This window comes from Oncorhynchus mykiss, chromosome 1, assembly GCF_013265735.2.
Source record: "Oncorhynchus mykiss isolate Arlee chromosome 1, USDA_OmykA_1.1, whole genome shotgun sequence".
NCBI classification, from domain to species: Eukaryota; Metazoa; Chordata; class Actinopteri; order Salmoniformes; family Salmonidae; genus Oncorhynchus; species Oncorhynchus mykiss.
In genome coordinates this window covers 84,210,901-84,237,935 of record NC_048565.1, presented here as the reverse complement: position 1 = coordinate 84,237,935, position 27,035 = coordinate 84,210,901, and the positions used below count along the sequence as shown (strand labels likewise).

Here is a 27,035-nt window from a genome sequence, read left to right as displayed (position 1 = left end):
AAAAATGAGTGAGAGACTTGAGAACTCTCAGAACAATAAGAGTGAAGAGTTTGTAGGGCTGTCCCCGGCTAAAAAAAAACCTTGGTCGACCAAGAGTCGTCTGAGAGTTCTCAAGTCTCTCACTCAAGGTCAGCTTTATTGGATTTAGGATTTACAGTCAAACAGCCATCTCTCTTTGGCTTCCTTTACTATGGCTCAACTCCATGCACAAACCTTGTAAGATCATGTAAGAGTATTACAAAGTGCTCACAGATGTAAAAAATGTTGTCCTCTGGCTCCCAGGATCTATAATTGGGGATTGGGAATTCTCACACATTCGCCATCCTACCCCTGGCCCGTCCTGTTGTGTGCTTCTGGTTGAGTAACCCTGGTAACCCTGGTGGCATCACTCCCAGACAGGGACCACAGTGAATTAGGTCAAAGGACACTGGAGCGTCCTGTCTGTGTCGGGCTGGGGACCTGGAGAGGGGGTTAGAGGGTGTTTGGAGGAGAAGAATTAGGCTGTCTGGGAGTTTTGGCAACGGGTGTGGGGGCCTGTTTGGGGGATATAACGCAAGCTAATATTATCTTGTTTGTTAGCAAAAATGTACTTGACTGGAACTTGTTACATTTTTTGGCCTAGTTTGTTCCTCTTATATAAAGAGGCAATGGGAAATCACAACTAATTGTGGTAAGATCTTGATGATTCAGTTATTTGACTTGAGAAAAGAGACAAAGAGAGAGAGAGAGAATCACAAGAGACACTTGGAGAGAAAGAGAGAAAGAGAGAAAGAGGAAGAAAGAGAGGGGGAGATGGAAGTAGCATGTCATCTCTTATTTTCTCACTGCAGCGCTGTAAAGAGATTTGTTTCAATTACATAACCCCTTACCCCCCTCTCTCCTTCCCCCTCTCTTTCCCTCCTTCCTATTTCCCAACAAATTCTCTCCCTCTTCTAGAGAGAGGATAGATTGCTATTCAGACATATTTTATGCTGTATTTGTTTGTTTGTTCATACTCTATTTGGGATGAGAGAGTGAGACAGAGAGAGAGAGAGAGAGAGAGAGAGAGAGAGAGAGAGAGTCTGAATGAAGGGAGAGGAAGACAGAGAGAGAGAGAGAGAGAATCAGAATGAAGGGAGAGGAAGACAGAGAGAGAGAGAGAGAGATAATCAGAATGAAGGGAGAGGAAGACAGAGAGAGAGAATCAGAATGAAGGGAGAGGAAGACAGAGAAAGAGAGAGAATCAGAATGAAGGGAGAGGAAGACAGAGAGAGAGAGAGAGAGAGAGAGACAGAGGTAGATGAAAGAGAGAGAATGATGGAATTGGAGGAGAGAAGAGGAGGAGAGGGGGACATATTTATAGTTCAGCCTGCTGTTGGTCTGGAGTGCATGGCCTAGCATCCATGTCAGTCCTCATCAGCTACACACACACACACACACTCCCTCCCTGGGGCAGTAAATACAGGTTGTCACGCAAACCTGGGAATGATGACATCCTGTCAGAGAGAGCCTTATCTGAGATTGTGTGTGTGTGTGTGTGTGTGTGTGTGTGTGTGTGTGTGTGTGTGTGTGTGTGTGTGTGTGTGTGTGTGTGTGTGTGTGTGTGTGTCTGTGTATAATACAGACTGTGCCTGTCTTCTGCCTTTTTGTCTCAAGCAAACAGCTAGCCATTCAGCTTAGGTCTTCAATCAACTCTTATCTCTCTGTTTTTCTATCTGGGTCTCTCTGTGTCTCTCTGTCTCTCCATTCTGTAGGTGTAACTAAAGGGGCTCCCAGAGGGTTCGCTCTAATGACATCAATACCTTTGTTCGTTGTCCCTGCTTTAGGCGGAGTGACTGCAACTGACCACACACACACACACACACACACACACACACATTACTACATTGATCATCTCTCTTAGATCAGTGTGTACAGTAAGTACTGACCTGTCTGTCAGGCAATAACCTGGTCAGCTGTAAGTACTGACCTGTTTGTCAGGCAGTAACCTGGCCAGCTGTAAGTACTGACCTGTCTGTCAGGCAGTAACCTGGCCAGCTGTAAGTACTGACCTGTCTGTCAGGCAGTAACCTGGCCAGCTGTAAGTACTGACCTGTCTGTCAGGCAGTAACCTGGCCAGCTGTAAGTACTGACCTGTCTGTCAGGCAGTAACCTGGCCAGCTGTAAGTACTGACCTGTCTGTCAGGCAGTAACCTGGCCAGCTGTAAGTACTGAGGTGAGTAGATGACTCATGTTTCTATCTGTACCATCATCTGTGACAGCACGGGCCATTGAGGCCAACTCCATTTTGAAGAAGTCAATTGTCTTCTTCTTTTGTTTGCATAATGCATTCAGCTTATATTGGTGATTTACCGCCACCTGCAGTGCAGGAGTCCTGAAGCAAATCCCCTTATTGTTTGGGATACCTTTAAATGTACCTTCAGAGGTCATTCAATTCAATATTCATCAATAATAAAAAAAGCAGTTTCTGGCTAAAGAAACAAGACTAACAAGGGAAATCCATGAACTAATAGTACAGGTAGATAGCAATAAAAACAACACTAAGACGCAAAATAAGTTAGAGGAAAAACATTAAGTACTTAAGGAACTTATTCACGATCTAATGTAATCTATTACAAAAATACAGCAAATATGGAGAAAAATGCACAAAATTCTTCCTGAATCCCCACTAACAAAAATAATTTGCAGAAACTCATTACTAAAGACTGAGTCATCTATGATTCTCAGAATGATATTTTAAAAGAGGAAGATAAATATTTTAGGCAGATGTTCTCTTTTTCGTCTCCCACTGAATGAAGATTACGTTAAGGAATTCGTTAAGGAACCTGTCTATTTATGGAAAAATTGCCCTGATTAACTCCTTAGTCATATCTCAGTTTACTCACTTACTTATGGCGCTGCCTACTCATGATGATTCGTTTTCAAATCATATGAGCAAAGAAAATGTTGCTTTATCTGGGACGCTAAACCAGACAAAATAAAACGTGCCTATCTATATAACAAATATGAATTGGGTGGGTTGAGATGATTAAATATAAAAGCACTAAACCTCCTTCTAAAAGCTTCACTCATTCAAAAGTTTTATTTGAACCCTAAATGGTTCTCAAGTAGATTACTAAGAAAAGCTCATCCATTGTTTAAAAATTGCCTTTTTGCCTTTGTGCAGATTGCCATGTCTCATTTTCGATTAATTGGTCATGATACTTTTTTCAAAGTATCTGTCTTTTTCAAACAAGCATTACAGAGCTGGCTACAATTTCAAATTCATCCCCCTGAAAAGATAGAACAAATATTACAACAAATATTATGGCTGAACTCAAAAGTACTGGTTGATAAAATACCTATATTTATGGTAAAGATGTTTGAAAAGGGTATTTTGTTCTTAACTGATATTGTAAATTGGAATGGGAGAGTTATGTCCTTCATAGAGTTATCAGAATTGAATGGGAAGGTCTGCTCAATCCAAGAGTACAACCAATTGATTACAGCATTACCCCAAAAATGGAGGAGGCAGGTGGCAGCGGGAGGAGGTAGGGAACTGGTCTGTCTGCCCAATATAAAGGATCATAACTTGTGGAGGAATAAAAATAGCATACATAGGAAAGTATACCAGTTTCATTTGAGGACCAGAATGTTGACAATTATGCCATACAGATTGCAAAATAGTTGGGAAGAGATTTGATGGTACAGGGTGGTGTATGAGTTGATATATAAAACAATCCAAAATTCAAGACTTTGTGCTTTTCAGCTAAAATTATTATATAGAATTCTTGCCACCAACAAAATGTTGAATATTTGGGGCATCAAATCATTTAAGCTCTGCAGAGTTTGTTGTGAGGATACAGAATCAATAGACCATTTATTTTGGTATTGCCCTCAGGTAGCCTGTTTCTTGTCTCAGGTTCAGGAATGGCTGAAAATGCATAGCATTGATCTAAAATATACCCTAGTACTGTTAGGAGATAAGATATTTGTATTTTTATTCTTTGGGGGACTGCGGGAGTGATCTCGAATGGTTGAGGGACAGCTATTGGGGAACTGTGGGGGGGATCTTGGAGGGTTGGGGTTCACGTTTTTTGGCCTGGTGGGAGAACTGTCAACGAGCCCTTGAGCAGGGCATTGACCCTGGATGCGTCTGTGTGTCGCTCTGAATGAGATCTGTTGGATGACTTGTCTGATGTAGTTGTTGAGCGGCTTCACTGCAAGTATATTGCATGTTTCGGATATTCAATAAAAAATGTAAATAAAAATATATATTTTGTCACTAGATGGCGGTCATATAGCTTAATGCCATTTACAAAACACGTAACCCAATTTGAAAAAGAAGAAGACAACGCTCTGATCATTGGTTGATCCCTACCAACCCATAGGAATACCCACCCAGTCGACTACTTTAAAATGGTGGAAGCCCTCAATGGCAATGTCTGTGCTAAAACACGTTATATCCAGCTAGAGGTCTGTAACTATCTCAATTGTCTAGTAATGGAACAGGACCTGAAGTTCTACAGGACCCTGTTTGTTCCTGCTCCTGTCTCGCCATACTGAAATAACAAACTGTACTGTAGCGACAGCGCACACACACACACACACACACACACACCCTGGCCGCAGCACACAGGGTTGATGGAGAGGGCTGTAAACCCAGCAAAGAGCCTTAACACAACATGGAAATCATCCCTTGTTTATTTCTCTCTCTCCAAGGCCTCATTTCCCTGGCAAATATTAATGTTTCTCACTCTCTCCCCATCCCTCTCTCCCTCTCTCTCTCTCTCCCCCGATCTCTCTCTCCATCTCTCTCTCTCTCCCCATCCCCATCTCTCTCTCTCCCCAAGGCCTCATTTCCCTGGCAAATATTAATGTCTCTCTCTCTCTCTCTCTCTCTCTCTCTCTCATATATATAGTCTCTGTCAGTCTCACTCTCTCGCTTCTTGCTCTCTTTCTGTCTCTCTCCTCTCACTGTTTCCCCCTCTCTCTCTTTCTCTTCTTTCTTCCACTTTCCTCCCCTCCCTTCTCTAGTTGTTTAGATAAGGATCTGGTTCAGTGTAAGTACTCCCAGGTTTAATTGTTCTCTTTGTCATCTCTCCTCTTGTGACCTTTAGTCTCGTCTCAGTCTTATTTCAGACTAAATTTGATATCCAAGAAACGGTATCCAAGAAATAACCAAGAAATTTGGTATCCAAGAAACGTTACATTGTAGGAGTGCTGATCTTGGATCAATTTAGCCTTTTATATCATAATGAATAAAACTAATGGACAGGGGGAACTGATCAGAGGTCTTCTAGGGTTCTAATGACCTGACCTGAAACTAATGGACAGATCAGCACTCCTCCTCTGAGACGTATCACAGAGGTCTAGGGTTTTAATGACCTGACCTGAAACCAGGGCTGGGACGATACCAGTATCGCGATACTCGTTAGTATCGTGGCAAGGAAACAAAACAGAAAGTGGATTTAACTTCTTCAGGAAAACAGCCCTAATGTTGGAAACAGACATCATGATGTTGTCATCCAGTGTCACGTTCGACCTTAGTTCTGTTATTATATCTTTGTTTTAGTATGGTCAGAGTGTGAGTTGGGGTGGGCAGTCTATGTTTGTTTTTCTATGTTGGGTTTTGAGTTCAGCCTAGTATGGTTCTCAATCAGAGGCAGCTGTCAATTGTTGTCCCTGATTGAGAATCATACTTAGGTAGCCTGGGTTTCACTTTTGGGTTGTGAGTGTTTGGTCCACACGGTCTTGTTTTGGTTTTGTATATTCACGTCATCGTTTGTTGTTTTGTTCGAGTGTTCTATTGTCTTTATTAAAAAACATTATGGACACTTACCACGCTGCGTTTTGGTCCTCCGAGCCTTCATACTACTCCTCTTCGTCAGAAGACCAACGAGTTTGGTCTGCTTTGTTTTCATTTTATCGTGATACTGTTATCATCCCGACCCTACCTGAGACACTACTATAGAATAATAACTTTCCCTCCAAGATTGACTGCAACAAAACTGAGACATTATTTATTAATATCAAAAACACAGTTGATTCCTCCCTGAACTGGGCTTGAACCAAGGACCCGCTGCACAACAACACAAAGTGTATGTCCAAGAAGAGCACAATATGAGGCTTATATCAGCGATATGATGCAATACTGAAGTCTTAGTTCAGCAGTTTTTAATTTTGACAAGCTGTAGAATCTATTTTCCTCACTATCACAGATCAAAGTCAAGTCAAAGCAGCGATGCAGTGGATGACAGATGATAGTTTTCTGTGTTCTCTAGTGATGCCTGCTCACTAGATCTGTGCTCTACGGTGATGCCTGTTCAGTTGTGTTCTACAGTAGATCTGTGCAGAATATGCTGACAGGTTTGCACCCATGGCAACACCAACAGGCAAGCTCTGCTCTCTGTTTTGAGCAATAGAGATGGAGTAGAAAGTGTCCTATTATCTGTGAGAGAGAGGAATGTAGGGTTGAAATGAATCAGTGAAGGCAGAGGAAGTCAGGGAGGTAGGGTTGTAGGGTTGAAGTGAATCAGAGTGAAGGTAGAGGAAGTCAGAGGGGTAGGGATGTAGGGTTGTAGGGTTGAATTGAGTCAGTGAAGGCAGAGGAAGTCAGCGAGGTAGGGTTCTAGGGTTATAGGGTTGAATTGAGTCAGTGAAGGCAGAGGAAGTCAGAGAGGTAGGGTTGTAGGGTTGAATTGAGTCAGTGACGGCAGAGAGAGAGCCAGACGCCACAGCAGGTCTCACTGATGACGAAATTATGAAAATAGGAGGCTAGTGTGATACAGAGGAGTAAGCGAGACAGGAAAAAAAGAGAGTAACATACAGTATACCCTCAGGGAGAGAGACAGAGAGAGAGAGACAGAGAGTTAGCTGGTCTCATAGCGTCTCAAACACTCCTACAGTATACCCTCAGGGAGAGAAACAGAGAGAGAGAGAGACAGAGAGAGAGACAGAGAGAGAGAGACAGAGAGAGAGAGAGAGAGAGAGAGAGAGAGAGAGGAGTTAGCTGGTCTCATAGCGTCTCAAACATTCCTACAGTATACCCTCAGGGAGAGAGAGAGAGAGAGAGAGAGTTAGCTGGTCTCATAGCGTCTCAAACATTCCTACAGTATACCCTCAGGGAGAGAGACAGAGAGAGAGAGACAGAGAGTTGGCTGGTCTCATAGCGTCTCAAACACTCCTACAGTATACCCTCAGGGAGAGAGACAGAGAGAGAGAGAGAGACAGAGAGAGAGACAGAGAGAGAGAGAGAGAGAGAGAGAGAGAGAGAGAGAGAGAGGAGTTAGCTGGTCTCATAGCGTCTCAAACATTCCTACAGTATACCCTCAGGGAGAGAGAGAGAGAGAGAGAGAGAGTTAGCTGGTCTCATAGCGTCTCAAACATTCCTACAGTATACCCTCAGGGAGAGAGACAGAGAGAGAGAGAGATGGGGAGAGAGAGACAGAGAGAGAGAGAGTGGCCTGTGGTGTTGATGGTATCCTCAATGAAATGATCAAATATACAGACAACAAATTCCAATTGGCTATACTAAAACTCTTTAACATCATCCTTAACTCTGGCATCTTCCCCAATATTTGGAACCAAGGACTGATCACCCCAATCCACAAAAGTGGAGACAAATTTGACCCCAATAACTACTGTGGAATATGCGTCAACAGTAACCTTGGGAAAATCCTCTGCATTATCATTAACAGCAGACTCGTACATTTCCTCAATGAAAACAATGTACTGAGCAAATGTCAAATTGGCTTTTTACCAAATTACCGTACAACAGACCATGTATTCACCCTGCACACCCTAATTGACAACCAAACAAACCAAAACAAAGGCAAAGTCTTCTCCTGCTTTGTTGATTTTTAAAAAAGCCTTCGACTCAATTTGGCATGAGGGTCTGCTATACAAACTGATGGAAAGTGTACACAAACAACAAGTGTGCGGTTAAAATTGGCAAAAAACACACACATTTCTTCACACAGGGTCGTGGGGTTAGACAGGGATGCAGGTTAAGCCCCACCCTCTTCAAAATATATATCAACGAATTGGCGCGGGCACTAGAAAAGTCCGAAGTCAAATGTCTGCTGTTTGCTGATGATCTGGTGCTTCACCAACCAAGGAGGGCCTACAGCAGCACCTAGATCTTATGCACAGATTCTGTCAGACCTGGGCCCTGACAGTAAATCTCAGTAAGACCAAAATAATGGTGTTCCAAAAAAGGTCCAGTCACCAGGACCACAAATACAAATTCCATCTAGACACTGTTGCCCTAGAGCACACAAAAAACTAAACATACCTTGGCCTAAACATCAGCGCCACAGGTAACTTCCACAAAGCTGTGAACGATCTGAGAGACAAGGCAAGAAGGGCATTCTATGCCATCAAAAGGAACATAAATTTCAACATACCAATTAGGATTTGGCTAAAAATACTTGAATCAGTCATAGAGCCCATTGCCCTTTATGGTTGTGAGGTCTGGGGTCCACTCACCAACCAAGACTTCACAAAATGGGACAAACACCAAATTGAGACTCTGCACGCAGAATATCCTCCGTGTACAACGTAGAACGCCAAATAATGCATGCAGAGCAGAATTAGGCCGATACCCACTAATTATCAAAATCCAGAAAAGAGCCGTTAAATTCTATAACCACCTAAAAGGAAGCAATTCCCAAACCTTGCACAACAAAGCCATCACCTACAGAGAGATGAACCTGGAGAAGAGTCCCCTAAGCAAGCTGGTCCTGGGGCTCTGTTCACAAACACAAACACACCCTACAGAGCCCCAGGACAGCAGCACAATTAGACCCAACCAAATCATGAGAAAACAAAAAGATAATTACTTGACACATTGGAAAGAATTAACAAAAAAACAGAGCAAACTAGAATGCTATTTGGCCCTACACAGAGAGTACATAGAGGCAGAATACCTGACCATTGTGACTGACCCAAAATTAAGGAAAGCTTTGACTATGTACAGACTCAGTGAGCATAGCCTTGCTATTGAGAAAGGCCACCGTAGGCAGACATGGCTCTCAAGAGAAGACAGGCTATGTGCTCACTGCCCAAAAAATGAGGTGGAAACTGAGCTGCACTTCCTAACCTCCTGCCCAATGTATGACCATATTAGAGAGACATATTTCCCTCAGATTACACAGATCCACAAAGAATTCGAAAACAAATCCAATTTTGAAAAACTCCCATATCTACTGGGTGAAATTCCACAGTGTGCCATCACAGCAGCAACCAGTGAAGAACACACACCATTGTAAATACAACCCATATTTATGCTTATTTATTTTATCTTGTGTCCTTTGCCATTTGTACATTGTTAAAACACTGTATACTGTATATATACTGTATATACTGTATATATACTATGACATTTGTAATTGTTTTTAAACTTCTGTATGTGTAATGTTTACTGTTCATTTTTATTGTTTATTTCACTTTATATATTCACTTTATATATTATCTACCTCACTTGCTTTGGCAATGTTAACACGTTTCCCATGCCAATAAAGCCCTTGAATTGAATTGAAATTGAGTGTTAGCTGGTCTCATATCATCTCAAACATTCCTACAGTATACCCTGAGAGAGAGAGAGAGAGAGAGAGAGAGAGAGAGAAAAGAGTCCCCTTAGCCAGCTGGTTCTGAGGCTCAATTCACCAACCACATAGAGCCTCAGGACAGCACTGAGAAAATCTGGCCCAACCAAATCGTCACAAAACAAAAATAAAAATATATCACCTATTGGAAAGACACCACAAAAAAATCTAAGTAAACTTCAATGCTATTTGGCTCTAAACAGACAGTACATGGTGGCAGACTATCTGACCACTGTGACTGATAGAAAACTGAGGAAAACATTGACTAGGTACAGACTCAGTGAGCACAGTCTGGCTATAGAGACCGGTCGTCACAGACAAGCCTGGCTGCCCAGAGAGGACAGGCTGTGCTCACTCTGCTCCAGGGGAGAGGTAGAGACAGAGCTGCATGTCCTATTACACTGTGACAAATACTCAGACCTAAGAGAATATTCCTTTCCCAGAATTATAACTCCATACAAAGAATTTGAAACTATAAAAGATGAAGAAAAAAAATCTAATATTTATTGGGTGAAAAGCCCAAATGTGCAATTTTGGCAGCCAAATATGTGTCCTCCTGCCACAATCTGAGGGATAGCCAGTGAAAAGTGCAAAGTAATGTCGATAATATTTCCCATCTTGTTTTGTTTTATCTTTCATACCATGTCATGTGTCTTCTCAGTCATGAGAGAGAGACTGTCTTCTCAGTCATGTTGTCACTGGTCCACTACCATTGCTTTAATGTATTGTTGTTCTGATTGATATTGTTGTTGTAGTTGTTGTTAATGGTAATCCCATGTCCACTACTACTATTATTATTGCTGTTGGTCCCACCATTTATTTATTTTAAAATATATTTTATATATAACTATATATTTTCATTTTATTTATATTTTTCGATATGTATACTTTGACAATGTAAGTAATAATGAACTTGCCATGTCAATAAAGTCAATTGAGAGAGAGAGAGAGAGAGAGAGAGAGAGAGAGAGAGAGAGAGAGAGAGAGAGAGAGAGAGAGAGAGAGAGAGAGAGAGAGAGAGAGAGAGAGAGAGAGAGAGAGAGAGAGAGAGAGAGAGAGAGAGAGAGAGTTAGCTGGTCTCATAACGTCTCAAACATTCATACAGTATACCCTCAGAGAGAGAGAGAGAGAGAGAGAGAGAGAGAGAGAGAGAGAGTTAGCTGGTCTCATAGCGTCTCAAACATTCCCACAGTATACCCACAGGGAGAGAGAGAGAGTTAGCTGGTCTCATAGCGTCTCAAACATTCCTACAGTATACCCTCAGGGAGAGAGAGAGAGAGAGAGAGAGAGAGAGAGAGAGAGAGAGAGAGAGAGAGAGAGAGAGAAAGAAAGAGAGAGAGAGAGTTTGATGGTCTCATAGTGTCTCAAACATTCCTACAGTATACCCTCAGGGAGAGAGAGAGAGTTAGCTGGTCTCATAGCGTCTCAAACATTCCTACAGTATACCCTCAGAGAGGGAGAGAGAGAGAGAGAGAGAGAGTGAGAGAGAGAGAGAGAGAGAGAGAGTGAGAGAGAGAGAGAGAGAGAGAGAGAGAGATAGTTAGCTGGTCTCATAGCGTCTCAAACATTCCTACAGTATACCCTCAGAGAGAGAGAAAGAGAGAGAGAAAGAGAGAGAGAGAGAAAGAGAGAGAGAGAGAGAGAATTTGCTGGTCTCATAGCATCTCAAACATTCCTACAGTATACCCTCGGGGAGAGAGAGAGAAAGAGAGTTAGCTGGTCTCATAGCATCTCAAACATCCCTCCACACAGCACACTATACCCTCAGGGAGAGAGAGAGAAAGAGAGTTAGCTGGTCTCATAGCATCTCAAACATCCCTCCACACAGCACACTATACCCTCAGGGAGAGAGAGAGAGTTAGCTGGTCTCATAGCATCTCAAACATCCCTCCACACAGCACACTATACCCTCAGAGAGAGAGAAGAAGAAGAAAAGTATTTATAACAGAAAGGAAATGATTCCCACCCTCCAGACTGAATTCCCTGAGACATGGACTGTACCAGGAAGTTTGAGAAACTCTGAGAAAGGCCTTGGGGTACTGGACGTGGATGCAGTGTAGTTTTGAGAGGAGGAGGTGAAGGAGGAGGAGGAGATGAGAAGAAAAAGAGAAGAGAAGAGAAGAAAAGAAAAGAAAATAGAAAAGTTGTTAACAGCAGACCATTAGATCACTATGGGGATGATGTCCAGGTTACCGTGGAAATTAGATACTTTCTCAAGGGACCTCCGGGTTAAATAAAGGAGAGGTAAAACATTTGTGAATTGAATTAGTAAATCAACAGCTACCAGGCTGTGATGGTGTGTGGAAAGCCTAAGGCCTGGAAGCACAACTGAAATGGGGTTTCAAATGTTGTTGAAATGTCATTTTGAGATTTATTTATTATCCGGAGTAGACTTTTCTTTGGTCTTTTTGAGTCGTTCATCACAATATCAGATGTCATTCCACTGTAGAACGATTCTAGATTATGAGGAACGTGTGTTTGAGTGTGTTGTTTCATTAGGCAGAGTCTGAGAGTCTTCCAGAAAGCTCTGAATGATCTGAGAGACAAGGCAAGAAGGGCCTTCTATGCCATCAAAAGGAACATAAAATTTGACATACCAATTAGGATTTGGCTAAAAACATTTGAATCAGTTATATAACTCATTGCCCTTTGTGGTGGTGAGGTCTGGGGTCCGCTCACTAACCAAGAATTCACAAAATGGGACAAACACCAAATAGAGACTCTGCATGCAGAATTCTGCAAAAATATCCTCCGTGTACAACGTAAAACACCAAATAATGCAAGCAGAGCAGAATTAAGCCGATACCCGCTAATTATCCAAATCTAGGAAAGAGCCGTTGAATTATACACCCATATGAAAGGAGGCGATTCCCAAACCTTCCATAACAAAGCCATCACCCACAGAGAGATGAACCTAATCAAACTGGTCCCGGGGCTCTGTTCACAAACACAAGCAGACCCCAGGACAGCAACACAATTAAACTCAACCAAATCATGAGAAAACAAAAAGATAATTACTTGACACATTGGAAAGTATTTACAAAAAACCCCAGAACAAACTAGAATGCTATTTGGCTCTAAACAGAGAGTACACAGTGGCAGAATACCTGACCACTGTGACTGACCCAAACTTAAAGAAAGCTTTGACTATGTAAAGACTCAGTGAGCATAGCCTTGCCATTGAGAAAGGCCGCCGTAGGCAGACATGGCTCTCAAAAGACAGGCTATGTGCACACTGCCCACAAAATGAGGTGGAAACTGAGCTACACTTCCTAACCTCCTGCCCAATGTATGACCATATTGGAGACACACATTTCCCTCAGATTACACAGACCCACAAAGAATTTAAAAACAAATCCAATTTTGATAAATTCCCATATCTACTGGGTGAAATACCAGAGTGTGCCATCACAGCAGCAATAATTGTGACCTGTTGCCACAAGTTCAGTGAAGAACAAACACCATTGTAAATACAACCCATATTTTTGTGTATTTATTTTCCCTTTTGTACTTTAACTATTTGCACATCGTTACAACACTGTATAAATACATAATATGACATTTGAAATATCACATATCATTATTGTTTTGAAACTTGTGTAAGTGTAATATTTACTGTTTATTGTTTATTTCACTTTTGTTTATTAATTTCACATGTTTTGTCAATGTAAACATAAACTCAGCAAAAAAATAAACATTCTCTCACTGTTGACTGCGTTTATTTTCAGCAAACTTGACATGTCTAAATATTTGTATGAACATAACAAGATTCAACAACTGAGACATGAACTGAACAAGTTCCACAGACATGTGACTAAAATAAATGGAATAACGTGTCCCTGAACAAGGGGGGGGGTCAAAATCAGAAGTAACAGCCACCAGCTGCTTTGAGTACTGCAGTGCATCTCCTCCTTATGGACTGCACCAGATTTCCCAGTTCTTGCTGTGAGATGTTACCCCACTCTTCCACCAAGGCACCTGCAAGTTCCCGGACATTTCTGTGGGGAATGGCCCTAGCCCTCACCCTCTGATCCAACAGGTCCCAGACGTGCTCAATGGGATTGAGATCTGGGCTCTTCACTGGCCATGGCAGAACACTGACATTCCTGTCTTGCAGGAAATCATGCACTGAATGAGCAGTATGGCTGGTGGCATTGTCATGCTGGAGGGTCATGTCAGGATGAGCCTGCAGGAAGGGTACCACATGAGGGAGGAGGATGTCTTCCCTGTAACACACAGCGTTGAGATTGCCTGCAATGACAACATGCTCAGTCCGATGATGCTGTGACACACCGCCCCAGACCTTGATGGACCCTCCACCTCCAAATCGATCCCACTTCAGAGTACAGGCCTCAGAGTAACGCTCATTCCTTCGACGATAAACGTGAATCCGACCATCACCCCTGGTGAGACAAAACCGCGACTCGTCAGTGAAGAGCACTTTTTGCCAGTCCTGTCTGATCCAGCGACAGTGGGTTTGTGCCCATAGGCGAAGTTGTTGCCTGTGATGTCTGGTGAGGACCTGCCTTACAACAGGCCTACAAACCCTCAGTCCAGCCTCTCTCAACTTATTGCGGACAGTATGCGCACTGATGTAGGGATTGTGCGTTCCTGGTGTAACTTGGGCAGTTGTTGTTGCCATCCTGTACTTGTCCCGCAGGTGTGATGTTGTGCAGGTGTTGTTACACGTAGTCTGCCACTCCGTCCTGTCTCCCTGTAGTGCTGTCTTAGGCATCTCACAGTACGGATATTGCAATGTATTGCCCTGGCCACATCTGCAGTCCTCATGCCTCCTTGCAGCATGCCTAAGGCACATTCACGCAGATGAGCAGGGACCATGGGCATATTTCTTTTTGTGTTTTTCAGAGTCAGTGGAAAGACCTCTTTAGTGTCCTAAGTTTTCAGAACTGTAACCTTAATTGCCTACAGTTTGAAGGCTGTTTTTGTCTTAACGACCGTTCCACAGGTGCATGTTCATGAATTGTTTATGCTTCATTGAACAAGCATGGGACACAGTGTTTAAACCCTTTACAATGAAGATCTGTGAAGTTATTTGAATTTTTACAAATTATCTTTGAAAGACAGGGTCCTGTTTCTTTTTTTTGCTGAGTTTATGTTCCCATGCCAATAAAGGCCCTTGAACTGAATTGAATTGAGTTGAGTTGAGTCTACCCTCTGCTGGTGGGTTGTAGTACAACACTGTCACTTCAGAGCCACTGATATCACAGCAAGCTTGATCCAGCCTGATGCCCTCTACAACTCTGTTATGATAATATATGACTGTAATGGTGAAAACAATGTAGTAGACAATAGATCTGAAACAAAGGCAAGGAAGGAAGGAAGGAAAATAAATAAAGGAAAGGAAGGAAGTCTTTAGATTGTCAAAGTACTACTCCACCAGGGTTAATGTAGAGTAGTGTCCACTGGCCTTAGGGGATCCATTCACTGAGTTTAATGAACAGTATAGATCTATCGTCAGGGCAGTACAGACAAACACAGTCTCTTTTTACTTCATCTTAACTGGACGATAAATGGTGTTCATTAATCATCACAGTTATTTGTCGTGTACATTATCTGGAGGTCATCACCTGTATTCTCTCTCTCTCTCTCTCTCTCTCTCAGATCAGAAGACGACTGTTTAGCTCTAGTGTAGTCTGCCACCAAATCCCCCTTTGAATAAAAGTCAGAAATTGAAGCGGGCAAATCATGTTTTATGTATGTGTGCTTACACAATGAAAGCAGAGGGAAAGTGGGGCAAGCTTGGCGTATTATAGCAACAAAGCTGCTTTCCCACGTTTCTTAGAAAACGACAGCAGCAGAGAGAGAGAGAGGGGACTTTAGCTAATGACTAGCAAAGCTGAAGGAACACTACATAAAAATAGCATTAGCTTGCTACTGTACGTGTTCTATCTGTGCCACTAACTCCTGGGTTTGATTGAGTTGTAGGCGACAGTGAGACTGGCTGGGTTCAGATGGAAACTAGTGTACTACTGCAGTGGGCTAAATCATCGTCACACAGAGTGATTCATGGTAGTCTTAAACAAATCTACTTTGAAACAAAGGTATCCACCTCACACAACGTTATGGGCTTAAAAAAAGATTTTGAGTTTGCATCCCAATATTACACTTTATAAAGTTGAAGTCGGAAGTTTATATACACTTAGGTTGCAGTCATTAAAACTCGTTTTTCAACCACTCCACAAATGTCTTGTTAAACCTCTTGGAACTACCCATCCCGGATCCGGGAGAATTGTCATCAAGTACACTAATTAGCATAGCGCAACGGTCAAAATATATTACTAGAAAATATTAATATTCATGAAATCACAAGTGAAATATAGTGAAACACAGCTTAGCCTTTTGTTAATCACCCTGTCATCTCAGATTTTGAAATTATGCTTTACAGCCAAAGCAAGACAAGCGTGTGTAAGTTCATCGATAGCCTAGCATAGCATTATGTCCAGCTAGCAGCAGGAAGCTTGGTCACGAAAATCAGAAAAGCAATCAAATTAACCGTTTACCTTTGATGATCTTTGGATGTTTTCACTCACGAGACTCCCAGTTAGACAGCAAATGTTCCTTTTGTTCCATAAAGATTATTTTTATAGCCAAAATACCTCAGTTTGTTGGTCACGTTATGTTGAGAAATCCACCAGAAATAGTGGTCACGACAACGGCAAAAAAAATCTAATAAAATGCAAATTAATTACTTAAAAATCATACAATGTGATTTTATGGATTTTTGTTTTAGATTCCGTCTCTCACAGTTGAAGTGTACCTATGATAAAAATTACAGACCTCTACGTGCTTTGTAAGTAGGAAAACCTGCAAAATCGTCAGTGTATCAAATACTTATTCTACCCACTGTATATCCACAGTAAAACGAGTCCTATATCGACATAACCTGAAAGGCCGCTCAGCAAGGAAGAAGCCACTGCTCTAAAACCGCCATGAAAAAGCCAGACTATGGTTTGCAACTGCCCATGCGGACAAACATCGTACTTTTTGGGGAAATGTCCTCTGGTCTGAGGAAACAAAAATAGAAATGTTTGGTCGTAATGACCATTGTTATGTTTGGAGGAAAAAGGGGGAGGCCGAAGAACACCATCTCAACCGTGAAGCACGGAGGTGGCATGTTGTGAGGGTGCTTTGCTGCAGGAGGGACTGGTGCACTTCACAAAATAGATGGCATCATGAGGATAGAAAATAGTGTGGATATATTGAAGCAACATCTGAAGACATCCGTCGGGACATTAAAGCTTGGTCGCAAATGGGTCTTCCAAATGGACAATGACCCCAAGCATACTTCCAAAGTTGTGGCAAAATGGCTTAAGGACAACAAAGTCAAGGTATTGGAGTGGCCATCACAAAGCCCTGACCTCAATCCTATAGTAAATGTGTGGGCAGAACTGAAGAACCTGAAGAACCTGACTCAGTTATGTCAGCTCTGTCAGGAGGAATGGGCCCAAAATTCACCCATCTTATTGTGGGAAGCTTGTGGAAGGCTACCTGAAATATTTGACCCAAGTTAAACAATTTAAATGCAATGCTACCAAATACTAATTGAGTGTATGTAAACTTCTGAGCCACTGGGAATGTGATGAAAGAATTAAAACCTGAAATAAATCATTCTCTCTACTACTATTCTGACATTTCACATTCTTAAAATAAAGTGGTGATCCTATCTGACCTAAGTCAGGGAATTTTTACTAGGATTAAATGTCAAGAATTGTGAAAAACTAACTTGGCTAAGGTGTATGTAAACTTTCGACTTCAACTGCATGAAAACCAGGCCTGGTGTCCTCAATATTTCATAGTATTCTATTGTTTCCAGTACTTATCTTATATTATCTCCAATGTATCGTCCATGTATAAAACCTGTCTGATTAGGATTTATAATATCTGACAAAACCTTTTTAATTCTATGCGCCAAGCATTTAGCTAGAATTTGTGCATCACAACACTGAAGTGTAAGAGGCCTCCAATTTATTAATGGACTGGATCATTATTTTTACCATTTGGATCCTGTTTCAGTAATAATGATATCAGACCTTCTTGTAGCGTGTCTGATAATCTACCGTTTATATAGGATGGTTAAAACAAGCCAAAAATGGTCCTCTGAGTATATTTAAAAAAGTTTTGTATACTTCCACTGGTATGCCATCCAGCCCTGGAGTTTCCTTTGTATACTTCCACTGGTATGCCATCCAGCCCTGGAGTTTCCTTTGTATACTTCCACTGGTATGTCATCCAGCCCTGGAGTTTCCTTTGTATACTTCCACTGGTATGTCATCCAGCCCTGGAGTTTCCTTTGTATACTTCCACTGGTATGTCATCCAGCCCTGGAGTTTCCTTTGTATACTTCCACTGGTATGTCATCCAGCCCTGGAGTTTCCTTTGTATACTTCCACTGGTATGCCATCCAGCCTGGAGTTTCCTTTGTATACTTCCACTGGTATGTCATCCAGCCCTGGAGTTTCCTTTGTATACTTCCACTGGTATGTCATCCAGCCCTGGAGTTTCCTTTGTATACTTCCACTGGTATGTCATCCAGCCCTGGAGTTTCCGTTGTATACTTCCACTGGTATGTCATCCAGCCCTGGAGTTTCCTTTGTATACTTCCACTGGTATGTCATCCAGCCCTGGAGTTTCCTTTGTATACTTCCACTGGTATGTCATCCAGCCCTGGAGTTTCCTTTGTATACTTCCACTGGTATGCCATCCAGCCTGGAGTTTTCACAGCCTTAAAGGCTTTAACTGCACCAAGAAGTTCCTCCTCTGTAATTTACGAGTCTTTCTGTACTGATGTTTAATTTTACATTGTTAATAGGAAAAAAAAATCATACAATTAGCTTCAGTTAGTTGAGATGGGGGAGACTGAAACAAAAATATATTCTTAAAGTACTTAAAGTACTTTACTCCCTCTTTCAAAATATCATTAGGTGAATCATGCGTGACTCCATCATTTGTAACAAGTTTCAATAAAATACATTGGTAGCATTCTGTTTAAGATTTAAAAAGTATTTGGTGCGTTTTCCCCACATTACATCCAGTTCACTTTATTTTATAATATATTACACTGGGTCTTTCTTGAATAAGTTCCTTCGTTTCTTTTTGTTTTTCCTTCAACTTACTCTGAGCCTCTATGGTACAGTTTGTATTGCTATCTAACTGTTCTGTTAATCCTTCAATTTCCTTTGTTAATATGGACTCTTTTGACCTAAATGTCTTTTGTTTTAGAGATGAGAACTGAATTGCATTGCCTCTAAAGGCACATTTTAAAGTGTGCCATACAATAAGGGGATCTGCTGTACCTATGTTATGTCTGAAAAAGACAGTTATACATTCTTCTGGCCTGGTTAAAAACAAGTTATCATCCAGCAGGCTTTGATTCAATTTCCAATATCCTCACCCACATGGAAATTCTGTAATATATAAGCCAATTATGTGATGGTCCGACCGCATTCTGTCCCTTATCAACACTTTTTAAACGTTTGGTGCCAGAGAGAATGACATAAGAAGACGACTAGCTTGATTAAGCCTCCGCCATGTATCTCTCACTAGGTCAGGGTATTTAATCCTCCATACATCCAGTAATTCCAATATATCCATGACATTCATGATTTGCCTGAGGGTGATAGTTTGTAGTGTGATTTCCTTTACGGTCCATAGAGGTATTTAAAACTGTATTAAAGTCTCCCAGAAATAAATTCTCCCAGAAATAAGTTCTAATATATATTTTTAAAGAAGCTTGGATCATCATTATTTGGACCGTATAGGTTAATAAGCCATATCTGTTTATGGTCCAATAACATATTTAAAACAATCCATCTACCTTGAGGATCTGTTTGGACAATTTGCACATTTGGATCAAAATTTCTGTTAATTAATATCATCACCCCTTTTGAATTTCTTTGCCCATGGGAGAAACGTATTTCGCCCCTCAGTCCTTTTTCCACAAAAGTTCTCTAAAATTGTTGAATGAGTTTCCTGTAAACAATAAATATAAAATTCCTTCCCTTTTAGCCAGATAAATACTGATCTTCTTTTCTTATTATCTGCTAGGCCATTACAATTATAACTGGCTATACTTATTTCACCACCTATCATAATGAGACACAACTTTCAATTCTATTTATCATAATATATGTTTGTAAATGTACCATTAAAAAGTAGCATGAAGATTGGGTGTCTATATAGCTGTACCATGATATTTGCATTGCTACTAAGTAAACCTCCAATTGGTCCCCACTATTCCACCAGCTAAAGCCCCTTCTCATGTCGAGTTGGGTTGAGACCGGGACCCATCTTTCGAAAAGAGCATACAGAGAACAGCCACCCACAGAACAGAAGCTATCAACCACCAAATGCATTTACATCGCCCTCACCTCGATTTGTATTATATATAGCCATTAAAAAATATATATTTTAAAAATCGTGTTTAGCCTAATTCTGCTCTGCATGCATTATTTGGTGTTTTACATTGTACACTGAGGATATTTTTGCAGAATTCTGCAAGCAGAGTCCCAATTTGGAATTCTTGGTTGGTGAGCGGACCCCAGACCTCACAACCATAAAGGGCAATGTGTTCTATAACTGATTAAAGTATTTTTAGCCAGATCCTAATTGGTATGTTGAATTTTATGTTCCATTTGATTTCATAGAATGCTCTTCTTGCCTTGTCTTTCAGATCGTTCACAGCTTTGTGGAAGTTACCTGTGGCGTTGATGTTAAGGCCAAGGTATGTATACTTTTTTTGTGTTTCTAGGGCAACAGTGTCTGGATGGAATTTGTATTCACTGGACCTTTTTTGGAACACCATTATTTTGACAGAATCTGTGCAGAAGATCTAGGTGCTGCTGTAGGCCCTCCTTGGTTGGGGAAGCATCAGATCATCAGCAAACAGTAGACATTTGACTTCAGATTCTAGTAGGGTGAGTCCGGGTGCTGCAGACTGTTCTAGTGCCCTCACCATTTCGTTGATATATATGTTGAAGAGGGTGGGGCTTAAGCTGCATCCCTGTCTCAACCCCCGGCCCTGTGGAAATAAATGTGTGTATTTTTTGGCAATTTTAACGGGACGCTTGTTGTTTGTGTACATGGATTTTATATTATTGTGTTTTTCCCATACACCACTTTCCATCCATTTGTATAGCAGACACTCGTGCCAAACTGAGTGGAAATCTTTTTTTAAATCAACAAAGCATAAGAAGACTTTGCCTTTGTTTTGGTTTGTTTGTCAATTAGGGTGAATACGTGGTCTGTCGTATGGTCATTTGATAAAAAGCCAATTTGACATTTGCTCAGTACATTGTTTTCACTGAGGAAATGTATGAATCTATTGAGTTTAAGTACAGCCAATTGGAATTTGTGGTCTGTATATTTTATCATTTAATTTAGGATACCACCAACCCCACAGGCCTTTTTGGGTTGGAGGGTTTGTATTTCTCCTGTAGATCATTTAATTTAATTGGAGAATCCAGTGGGTTCTGCTAGTATTTAACAGTTGATTCTAAGATTTGTATTTGATCATGTATATGTTTTTGCTGTTTGTTCTTTGTTATAGAACCACACAGATTGGAGAAGTGGTTTACCCATACATCTTGTTTGTTTAGTGTTTTCCAATGTTCCCAGAAGTGGTTAGAGTCTATGGATTCTTCAATGACATTGAGCTGATTTCTGACGTGCTGTTCCTTCTTTTCCCTCAGTGGTTGCTGTATTGTTTTAGTGATTCACCATAGTGAAGCCGTTGGTTTTCGGGGTCTCTATGTTTTTGGTTGGACAGGTTTCTAAATTTCTTTCTTAGGTTTTTGCATTCTTCATCGAGCCATTTGTCATTGTTGTTCATTTTCTTAGGTTTTCTGCTTTACATTTTTCGATTTGATAGGGAAGCTGAGAGGTCAAATATACTGTTTAGGTTTTCTACTGTAAAGTTTACACCTTCACTATTACAGTAAAACATTTTGTACAGGAAATTGTTTAGAAGGGATTTAATTTGTTGTTGCCTAATTGTTTTTTGGTAGGTTTCCACACTATTTTCCTTCTATCTATAGTATTTCTTAATATTATTTAGTTACTTTGGCTTTGATGCATCATGATTTGAGCATAGCTCTGTTCATGCGGAGTGTGATTTTGCTGTGATCTGATAGGGGTCTCAGTGGACTGACTGCGAACGCTCTAAGAGACTCTGGGTTGAGGTCAGTGGTCTACGGTACCACTGCCAAGAGATGACCTATAGATGTACCTACCTTAAAAGTCTCCTCGAAGCCTACCACTGACTATGTGCATACCCAGCGTCTGACAGACCTGCAGGAGTTATGACGCATTTTTGTTGGTTATGTTGTCATAGTTGTGTCTAAGGAGGCATATGGGGGAGGGAACATGGTCACCTCCAGGTAGGTGTTTGTCCCCCTGTGTTCTGAGGGTGTCAGGTTCTTGTCGAGTTCTGGCATTTAGTCCGCTTCAGACTAGTACACATCCCTGAGATTGGAAATTGTTGATCTCCCCCTCTAGGATGGAGAAGCTGTCATCGTTAAAGCGTGGGGATTCTATTGGGGGGATATAGGTAGCACACATGAGGACATTCTTCTCTGTTGAGATCATTTCATTATTAGTTTCCAACCAGATTTAAAATGTTAATGTTTTGACTAATTTAATAGAGTGGGTTAGGTTTGCTCTATACCCCCATTAGTATGGGGGATGGGGTCTGGGGTCTCTTCCCTGTTTCACACCTGGTAGTTTAGTGGATGGGACTACCAGCTCTCTGTAATCTAGAGGCCAACCAGTTTTTCCCTCTTATCCCCTCTTCCCTCCTCTCTCTTCCCTACCTCTCCTAATATCTCTATCCCCTCTTCCCTACCTCTCCTAATATCTCTATCCCCTCTTCCGTCCTCTTTCTTCCATACCTCTCCTAATATCTCTATCCCCTCTTCCCTCCTCTCCTAATATCTCTATCCCCTCTTCCCTACCTCTCCTAATATCTCTATCCCCTCTTCCCTCTCCTAATATCTCTATCCCCTCTTCCATCCTCTCCTAATATCTCTATCCCCTCTTCCCTCCTCTCTATCTTCTCTTCTCTCTTCTGTACCTCCTTCTCTCACCTCCATCACAAGGTGGGTAGTGGTAATTACCTAGCTGGTCACCAACGTGGGGGATGGACAAAAACAGGGTGACAAATGGACATGCCCCTCCCCCTCAGTGTCCCTCAGGACAGGGCTTGACCATCTGTCCATCAGTAGACTGACTTCCTGCTGGGACAAGACAGGAGGACAAGCCCTGGTGTCTCTTCCTCCCTCCCTCTCAGTGTCCCTCAGGACAGGGCTTGACCATCTGTCCATCAGTAGACTGACTTCCTGCTGGGACAAGACAGGAGGACAAGCCCTGGTGTCTCCTCCTTCCTCCAGGAGGATGATACTGTTCTGCTCTATACTTGTGTTCAGCTGATTATGGGTCAAGGGGGGGTAGTATTAAATAAATCATATTATATATGTTGAGTACATAGACTGAAAGGGGGTAGTATTAAATAAATCATATGATATATGTTGAGTACACAGACTGAAAGGGGGGTAGTATTAAATAAATCAAATGATATATGTTGAGTACACAGACTGAAAGGGGGGTAGTATTAAATAAATCCTATTATATATGTTGAGTACATAGACTGAAAGGGGGTAGTATTAAATAAATCATATTATATATGTTGAGTACACAGAATGGAAGGGGGTAGGGGGGGGGCTGCCGGAGTCTCCCGTCTGTCCGGTGCTGCCGGAATCTCCCGTCCATTCGGGACCCGTGGCTTGGGTCCCCAGTCCGAGGTCGGCGGCGAGGGTCGCCGCGTTAAAGAGGCCACGGAGGCGGGTAGAGAGGCGGAGAAGGACTATGGTGGAGTGGGGTCCACGTCCCGCGCCAGAGCCGCCACCACGGACAGACACCCACCCAGACCCTCCCCTATAGGTTTAGGTTTTGCGGCACACCTCTGAGACTATCACAGTGCAGGTGCATTTATACGGAGACTTGATTGCACACAGGTGGATTGTATTTATCATAATTAGTCATTTAGGTCAACATTGGATCATTCAGAGATCCTCACTGAACTTCTGGAGAGAGTTTGCTGCACTGAAAGTAAAGGGGCTGAATAATTTTGCACGCTCAATTTTTCAGTTTTTGATTTGTTAAAAAAGTTTGAAATATCCAATAAATGTCGTTCCACTTCATGATTGTGTCCCACTTGTTGTTGATTCTTCACAAAAAAATACAGTTTTATATCTTTATGTTTGAAGCCTGAAATGTGGCAAAAGGTCAAAAAGTTCAAGGGGGCCGAATACTTTCGCAAGGCACTGTATGTTGAGTACACAGACTGAAAGGGGGTAGGGAGTGGGGCATCATTTTTTGTTATTCTTGATCTCATCTGTTCATCGTTATAATAGCTGAGTATAGAACAGTTTTCATTTATCTTGCTCATCCCAATGAAATCAGGGGGACCCCCATTAGCCTAAAAATATTAACTTGACAGACACACCCCCGATACAGCGTTTCACACTGTTACGCTATATCAGAAACACACTGACAGAACAAAATAATCATCATCCTGAGAATACTTCCAGAACCACCTGAATGTCACTTTACGGCAACTACAGGAAGAGAGGTTAAAGATACAGCATGACACTGCAAGTAGGCCGAAATTAATCAGCTGAATTCTATCATTCATTAGAGAGGGGAGAGAGAGAGAGAGATAGGGATAGAGTTAAATGTTGTCCTCCACTCTCCTCCTCTCATACCTCTCTTCCCTCTTCCCACTCTTCCCTCTCTCCTCCTCTCTTCCTTCTCTTCCCTCTCTTCCCTCTCTTCCCTCTCATCTCCTCCCTCTCTTCCCACTCTTCCCACTCTTCCCTCTCTCCTCCTCTCTTCCCGCTCTCCTCCTCTCTTCCCGCTCTCCTCCTCTCTTCCCGCTCTCCTCCTCTCTTCCCGCTCTCCTCCTCTCTTCCCTCTCTTCCCTCTCTCCTCCTTTCTTCCCTCTCTCCTCCTCTCTTCCCTCCTCTCTTCCCTCTCTCCTCCTCTCATCCCTCTCTCCTCCCTCTCTCCTCCTCTCATCCCACTCTCCTCCTATCATCCCTTTCTCCTCCTATCATCCCTCTCTCATCCCTCTCTCATCCCTCTCTCATCCCTCTCTCCTCCTATCATCCCTCTCTCCTTCTATCATCCCTCTCTCCTCCTCTCATCCCTCACTCCTCGCCCTCTCTCCTCCTCTCATCCCCTTCTCCTCCTCTCATCCCACTCTCCTCCTATCATCCCTTTCTCCTCTTATCATCCCTCTCTCCTCCTCTCATCCCTCTCATCATCCCTTTCTCCTCCTCTCATCCCTCTCTCCTCATATCATCCCTCTCTCCACCTATCATCCCTCTCTCCTCTCTTCATCTCTCCTCCTCTCTCCTCATATCATCCCTCTCTCCTCCTCTCATCCCTCTCTCCTCATACCATCCCTCTCTCCTCATACCATCCCTCTCTCCTATTGGATGTGGATCAGAGAATGTTGTTGTTTCTTGTTGAAGTGACCTATTTCAGAATGTGTGAGAGAGCACGCACACACACACACACACACATACACGCACGATGAGACTGCAGTCAAAGCTAGAGATGGTAGAGATAAACAAACAAAGAGTGTGATATCACTCTGCTCTCCCCTCAGATGTGTGTGTTTGTGTGCGCGTGTGTATCGGTGTGTGTGTGTGTGCGCGTGTGTATCGGTGTGTGTGTGTGTGTGTGTGTGTGTGTGTGTGTGTGTGTGTGTGTGTGTGTGTGTGTGTGTGTGTGTGTGTGTGTGTGTGTGTGTGTGTGTGTGTGTGTGTGTGTGTGTGTGTGTGTGTGTGTGTGTGTACTTTTTTTGTTGGGGTATTGTACTGGGAATATCAAGTTGGCAGTTTTCCTGAGTAACCAGAAGGGGGCAGTGGACTCCTCTTCTCTCATTTCACAGAAGACAACATTTTGGGTAGTGCATTTAACTGAATGACCAGTGTATTGTACTAAAAACTGTTACCTTTAAGATATACTATAGAGTTACAGTTTCACATGAAGAAAAGTCATAGAAATGGCTACTAACATGTATTTGCTGTTTTGTTTCTGTATCTGTATTAAGTATTAAGTTCCTCTCTGTCTCTCTTTGCTCTCTGTGTTTCCAGGCTCCAGGTCAGTGGGTGTAGTGGAGTAGAGGCATCCCAGGGAGGAGTGAGATTCTGGGGATGAGAGGTACCTCCTCCCTCCCTGTCTCCCGCAGAGAATCAGGAGAACACTGGGACTCACTAACAGGTATGACCAGGGCTTAAAATTCTATTCTCTTTCAATATCCCTATGGATCTAGCGAGCATGAGTATATGGTGTTGGTCTACCATCTTCTCACACAAATGAAAACACCATGTGTTATATTATCAGCTATGTACATGTTTTAGCAATGTAGGCCTACCTTTTGCTTCCCTTGCGCAAATAGCCTACAGCTGTGTTTGTCCGGAGATCACTGGCTTGGGAAACTCTGAGGGCCCAGAATATTTTTTTAATGTTGCAAGTTTGCTAGAGCAACTTCAGGACCAACTAGGTTGATAGTTCATACGATGTTTCAAGTTCCTTGCAGACAGACCATGGGTAGCCAATGTGATTGATAGGATATGTATTTTTATCAGAATATTTTCTACCTTCAGGGTGCAATGTTTTTATTGGTTGGCTTCATGTAGGCTATTTTTACATAGTTGGCAATGGCAATAGAAGTTACTTTTAGATTTGTATCATTTTCATTTAGATTTAGATAGACAGTGATTTTGAGATATGAAGACATTATAAATGAAAATGAAACTGTTCCATGAAAATGTGCATATGAAAACCATAACAGGCACGCAGATTGGTAGAAATGGTAAGATAAATTGGCACTTGACATGAAAAGGTCGCCGACCCCTGGTGTAGCCAGTTACTGGCAAGAGAGGATGGTCAGGTCGGGCACAGGTTTTTTCTTCTGGTTATGTTGACCTCCGTCTTGAGTAATTTGTGCGTCTTAATTATTTAATCACAGTGCCCTTAAAGCATCAGACAAGCTCAGTACATGTAGTTGATTTTATTAAAACGCATAGGGTGTGTCTATAGATGAAGAAATACACCCTGAAACATTTTTGACCAATCGAAACAGACAACTTTCTGTCGACCAAGATGTTTTGGGTTAGCCCTAAAATAGTTGTAGTAAGAATAGTAGGGAAAGATAGATAAAAAGGTAAATACGGGTGGTATGTACGATTTTGTTTGCGCTCCAGTGGTTGCTATTTTGTCATGGCAACAGGCCACAAATCTTACTGCTGTGATTGCACATTGTGGTATTTCGCCTAACAAATGGGAGTTTATCTTTGGCGAAATAGTATCCAATTGTAATACTTGAGTAAAATATAGATACCTTAATAGAAAATGATTCAAGTAAAAGTGAAAGTCACCCAGTAA

General features: G+C 41.9%; 1 protein-coding gene across 3 annotated transcripts in view; it reads left to right on the top strand.

Moving 5' to 3' along the window:
• The window catches only part of LOC110531033 (leucine zipper putative tumor suppressor 2 homolog), a 99,421-nt gene that overhangs the window by 19,014 nt on the left and 53,372 nt on the right, over positions 1-27,035 (top strand). For 2 of the 3 annotated variants that reach the window (XM_036987419.1, XM_021614317.2), the window contains exon 2: positions 25,742-25,868. The gene's annotated coding sequence lies outside the window, so the exon portion shown is untranslated. Of the gene's footprint in view, positions 1-20,256; positions 20,308-25,741; positions 25,869-27,035 lie in introns of all 3 variants that reach the window. The other variant, XM_036987414.1, reaches the window with a different exon arrangement.